The sequence below is a fragment of the Dendrobium catenatum genome, unplaced genomic scaffold (genome assembly GCF_001605985.2).
Source record: "Dendrobium catenatum unplaced genomic scaffold, ASM160598v2 fragScaff_scaffold_146, whole genome shotgun sequence".
In the NCBI taxonomy this organism is placed as follows: Eukaryota; Viridiplantae; Streptophyta; class Magnoliopsida; order Asparagales; family Orchidaceae; genus Dendrobium; species Dendrobium catenatum.
The window spans coordinates 1468818-1474817 of NW_021318608.1; the positions used below are offsets into that span (position 1 = coordinate 1468818).

The window sequence follows — 6000 nt, forward strand, 5'->3', positions numbered from 1 at the left end:
TTAACTCTTATTAAGAGTGTCCTTTGCTCTATCCCTGTTTATAGCTTTCAAATTTTACTTCCTACTCAGGCTATATATAACAGGATTGAGAAAATTATTAATAAATTATTTTGGAAAGGGGCTAGTAGTAGTTCTAAAATCAACAGTTCTTCTTGGAATAAATGTTGTGGCACTTTGGATGAAGGGGCTTTGAGGTGTAAGTCATTGAAGGATTTGGCTTTTTCTTTTTCTTTTAAATTATGGTATAATTTCCGTGCTAACTTGAGCCTTTGGGCTAAATTTATAAATGCTAAGTTTTTATGGGGAGAATCATCCCACCATGTGTTGTTTTAGTAAAGGTAATTATAAAGTTTGGCAGTGTCTTTGTAAAGTGAAATAGACGGTTGAGCCATCTATCTGTTGGGGTCTTGGTGGTGGTAATATTTTCTTTTGGCAGGATCGTTGGCTGGGAGGGCAATCCATTGATTCTATTATTAATACTTCGTCCAATACTTTTGTGAAGGTTAATTATTTTTTCACTGATAATGGTTGGGATTTTAGAAACTCTCTAATGTGTTACCTAATTTTATCATTCAGCAAATTTTGCATATCCCTTTAAATATGAACTGTCTTAATGTTCAGATTTGTGCCTTAACTAGAGACGATAAATTTTCTTTAAAGGGTGCATGGCATTTCTTTAGAGCTATTAAAGAGGTTTCTAATATTTTCAAAATGATATGGTACAAAAGTATTCCTTGTACAATTTCTATTTTTGTTTGGCAGATTTTACATAATTTCATCTCTACGGATGACAATTTGATTAAATATGGTTTCATTCTTCCCTCTAAATGCCAATGTTGTTATTATATGGACAATATGCATCATGTCTTTGTCTCTGGCCATTGTCCTGTTAAGGCCTGAACTTATTTTAAGGATATTTTGTACTTAAACTGCTTCAATGTTAAGGTTTCGATTTATGCTTTACTGAATTGCTAGTTTGTTAGTTCCAAATGTCATATCAAGAATGTTATCTCTTCTCTTTTCCTTTGGTTTTTATGGTTGGATAGGAATAATTCTTGTTATAATGGTGTGGTTATGAATCATCATAGGATTATTCCAAATGCTAAAGATAAAATTAGGGACCTTTTTTTCTGCTAAGTTAATCTCTGCTAAGAATTTTAATAAGTATCACATAGCTGTTATTGAATTTGGGATTAATCTTGATGTGGATAACTATCAAAAGGTCCCTAGAAGTATCTTTTGGTTGAAACATCCTGATAATTTTTATAAGTTAAATGTGGATGCTTTTTGCACTAAGTCTATGGCTGACTGTGGTGGAGTCATCAGGGACTCCAATGGTAATTGTATTCTTGGTTTTGCTAGTCCTAGTTACAATTGTGATGTTAATACTACTACTACTTTTGTTATCCTCTATGGTTTAAGGTTTTGTTTCTCACTTGATTGCATTAATATTATGGTGGAAGTTTGCTCATCTTATTTCTTCCAGTCCTTTATTTTGATAAATGACAAGATTTACTCTTCTGATTTGTTTTACAAGAGGAGGGAAATTCAAAAGGTTTTGAGCATACTTATTATTATTATTTTTTTGCTATTGAGGTGAATGATAATGCTTGTGCTAAAGCCTTGGCTAGGTGGGGCTGTGGATTGGATTCCATGAAGGATTTCTGTTATTCTAATTTTCCTCTTCCTATTAGGGGACTTTTGAATCTGGATAAGCATTGTGTTCCTTATGTTATTCCTTAAGGTGGTTGAGGCTGCTATTTTTTTGTTGGATTGCTGCGATTCTTTTTGGGGTTTTCTCGGTTGGTTGGTTAGTTTGCATTTCTACTAGGTTGCTTGTGCTTTTTCCCTGCATTTGTTGAAGCATTTTGCTACTAGGTTCTTTTCTTTTTGTTGTTTTGGGATGGTCATGTGTTTCTGGCTATTTCTAAAGGTTTGGAGGTGGCTTACATTTTCTTCATTTGCTTTCTTTGTTCTAGGAGTGTGCTGCTGGATTCTGTGTGGCCTTGTGGTCTTGGCTGTTTCACTATGGTTGGTGGCTATTCATTTTCTCTCAATTGTATTTATGGGAGTGTGCTGTTGGGAACCATTTATTTTGTGAGGGCCATTTGTTCCCTGGATGGCTTGGTTGCTTTCATAGTTATTTGTGTGTGTTGCTTGGTACTGTGAGGCCTAGTGGTCTTAGCTGTTTCAAAATGGTTGGTGGTTATTCATTTGCTTTCAATTGTATTTATGGGAGTGTGTTGTTGGGAACCGATTATTTCATGAGGGCTATCTATTGCCTGGAAGCTTTTCATGTTTATTTAATTTGGCTTTTTGATTCCCCTTTGGTTTTATCTTCCTACTGTGTTGGTGCAGGTTAAGGGAGGTTATTTTCCCCATTATTGCTATATCCTGGCCTTTTCTTTTCCTGGAGCCTATTGCTAGTTTGTTTACTAGCTATTTGAATTTAGTGATTAGTATTTCCCACTTTGCTCTTGGTGGCTTGCTGTTTTGGTGGGGGCTGGCTTATAGGATGGAGGATCATTTGGTTTTTTCTTTGTCTGCTTTGGCATGGGGTTATTAATAGGATTATTATGTAGGTTTATCTATTTAACTACTGGTGGCTTAAGAGATAGTGAGTTCATCTCTATTTTGGTGGTAACTTTGCTATACATTGGTGCTATAACCAGATTATGCTTTATTTCTTCTGTTATTATTGCTTTTATGTCCATTAACTATTTATGCATAGTACTTTCAAAATAGGTCATCGTGCTGTTGAGTTGCTCTGGAGGTACCAACTCAAATGAGAAAAGGTTCTCTGAAGTTTGCAAAATAAAATTTAAATTGAAAAGAACAATAAATGAAAATGTTTTGAACCTATAAGTGACAAAGTGCATGTTTACTTAAGATTGACTCCTCTAATGTATGTAGTGAATCAAATAAAAGTCACTTTTAGATCTCTATCGAGCTTGTAAAAGTTTTAAGCAAAGTTTTTCACTTCACTATAGTTTTTCTATCTCCTTAGAGTTCAAAACCTTAGCCATCTTATATCTATGCATAGTAGTGTTTCATTTCAATCCTCTTATTTTTCTCTTATTCCTCTATCAAGAAAATAATTTATACTAGGTTTTAAATTAGAGTATTGCCCATGCAATAATTAAATGAAGTTTGAAAGAATATTAAAATAACATTTCATATTACAAGGACTAAATTCTACTTACATAAATCATGTTTTATCACACATCACAAATTTAGAACAAGTAATTTATCTAGCCATTGATTAGAAAAATACATAATGCAAATTCCATTTAAACAGTCAAAACCAAATACAAAGGAAGAATTAATAAGATGTCATCCATAAGTGCTTTCACAACTGAATACAAATGTTTTTTGCTATCTAAATATTCTTATCTTAAGCACTCCCCCTCATACATTCTCCACTAACTCTTACAAAATATTTTTTCACAGTAAACTAATGGCTAGCCCTTTCACATTAAAAAAAATGTATTTATATTTAACAAATTTATTGACACTAGCACTCCAGCGTTGCTAAAATTTACGTTGTGATACTGAAGAAGTGAAGCAACATCACGATGTTGTTGACTTTATTTGTTACAGCATTGGGTATGAATTGACAAGTCATTTCACCCTGTAACCACCCCAACTTTGGCAATGTGGTATTAGAGAGATTTGGCACTGATGGATCCTTGGCACTATGAAGCTTGATTGGTGCTGTAACACTAAATTATTTTGCAAAATAATAAAGAAGGGGGTGTTGCATTGCTCTTCTAGGTGCTACACCAGCTAGATTATGTTGGGGGCACTACGACACCACTTTATTTACCTTCTTGAATATTTTAAGCCATTTTGTCTAAAATTTCCTACTTAATAGCAATCATAAGAAGGATTTTTAACAATAAAATAGATACAAAGATATTTTTAAAAAAAATCCATTAATAGCGACACTGAATTATTTTGCAAAATAATAGAGAAGGGGGTGTTGCATTGCTCTTCTAGGTGCTACACTAGCTAGATTATGTTGGGGGCACTACGACACCACTTTATTTACCTTCTTGAATATTTTAAGCCATTTTGTCTAAAATTTCCTACTTAATAACAATCATAAGAAGGATTTTTACAATAAAACATATATAAAGATATATATTTTTTTAAAATCCATTAATAGCTAGATGATGAAAAATTATAATAGACCATAGTTTTATTATCAAAATCTTTACCTCCTTTAGGAGATTTTAATGCCACTGGTGATTTATCAATCATAGTTTTATTGAGGCCATAATAATTATCACAACCAAAAGTGGCATGACATTTACAACAAATGGGTCATGTTAAATTGGTTTCATAACAAATAATATTCAAGATATGTTTGAAAGAAATTTCTTTTTTATATGATAATGAAGAAACATTATTATCACTGAAATATAATAAATAAAATCATTAACATCTTTCAAATTTATATCATATGTCTATATAATAAAAAAGATCCATTTATAATAATAGTGGCATACATATCTCTATTCATCATCATATAATATCATCATAATTTAAACAATATATACAAAATTAACAAAAGACATTCCTATGAATACAAATCTATCTCATCTATCACTACAAAACTTATCCTTTTCCTTTCCATGTCCTGAAATTAATATATGTATATAAAGTAAAAATTAGAATAAATAATTTAGTAGATTAAATGAAAGTTGCCTAAATTTTTAATATAAAAAAATAAATAAATGACTATAGTATTCTAGCACCACCTTAAAAATAACACTGCAGGAAAACTTTTGATAACCATCGAAGTTTATGGAGGATTTACATATGCCGATAATAGCGGCGAATGAACTGACGGATAGTTTGCCAGTAATACAACGACAACTTTTTTGGCGTATATTCCACCAATTTTTTACCGATGGATTTTATGCCATCATTCACAGTAAGTAATAAGATTAATATTTTATCCCAATGTTATATCCATTGGTCATTACCGGTGGACTATCATATGAATAGTACACCAGAATACTTAAAGGAAATGAACATTTTCCATCGAATTATTCAATAGTAACTTAACGATCTATTATCAACTAAAAATTCTGATAGTGAAGGCCCTATTTCCCTCCCATCATCATTTTCCTTATCATTTTATTCCTTCCGCATTTCAGTTTATTCTGCTCACATCTGTCGCCTCAGTTGAACGCCATCATTGCCTAGACCGATTCATTTCCCAACATTTGTTGTTGAGTTTACTGACTTTTGCTGCCTCGCTCACTGATGTTCACAGCTCTTTTGCCAAAAATCCACCATAAGATTTAATTTTTTATGGATTTTCTCAATCGACATTAGCAATAGATTGAACCATGATGTATGCATTTTGTTGATGATATTCTTAATCTTGATGAGTCTGGAGAGAGATTTGATTTGTATATTATAAGTAGAATTCAAATATGATGGATAATGTAATTGAATGCGATGAGACTTGAGAGGGAGTTGATGTTTACAAGATGTGGAGAGACTTAAGAGGGAGTTAATGTTTGTAAGATATGGTGAGACTTACAATATGAGATAGAAAATTCCCCTCAAACTTTTAGGAAGTTTCTATAAGATGTGGTGAGACTTGTAATGATTTATGATCTAAATCAGGTCAATAAAAGAGAAACATAACATTATGTTAAGTGTTTTCAAAGATTAGAATACTCATGAGTGATGAAATGAGTAAACAAATTAAAATGTTGAAGAAACTCTTATGAAAGATATGATTAAAGAGGCTGAGAGAGTTGTCTTAGATTTTTTTATCATGTAAACTATATTTTATATGCCAAGAAAAATTGATAAATTAGTTAGAAATATCTCTGGCGCAAACTACATTTTCACACATGCATCCCCCTTGAAGACATATACACACCTTTCTTGGCATGGCGGTCATGCTAAGACTCTTTGTATTTCCCCTAAATGAAGAAGACGCTAGGAGGCTATGAGATTTTTTATTGACAGAGTAAC

The 6000-nt window shown here is 32.3% G+C and overlaps 1 long non-coding RNA gene across 1 annotated transcript in view; it reads left to right on the forward strand.

The window, feature by feature from the left end:
* The window catches only part of LOC114581267, a 32451-nt gene extending 30144 nt beyond the window's left edge, over positions 1-2307 (forward strand). The window contains exon 4 of the long non-coding RNA XR_003703146.1: positions 1980-2307. This is a non-coding gene — a long non-coding RNA (uncharacterized LOC114581267). The remainder of the gene's footprint in view (positions 1-1979) is intronic.
* Positions 2308-6000: the final 3693 nt, after the last annotated feature.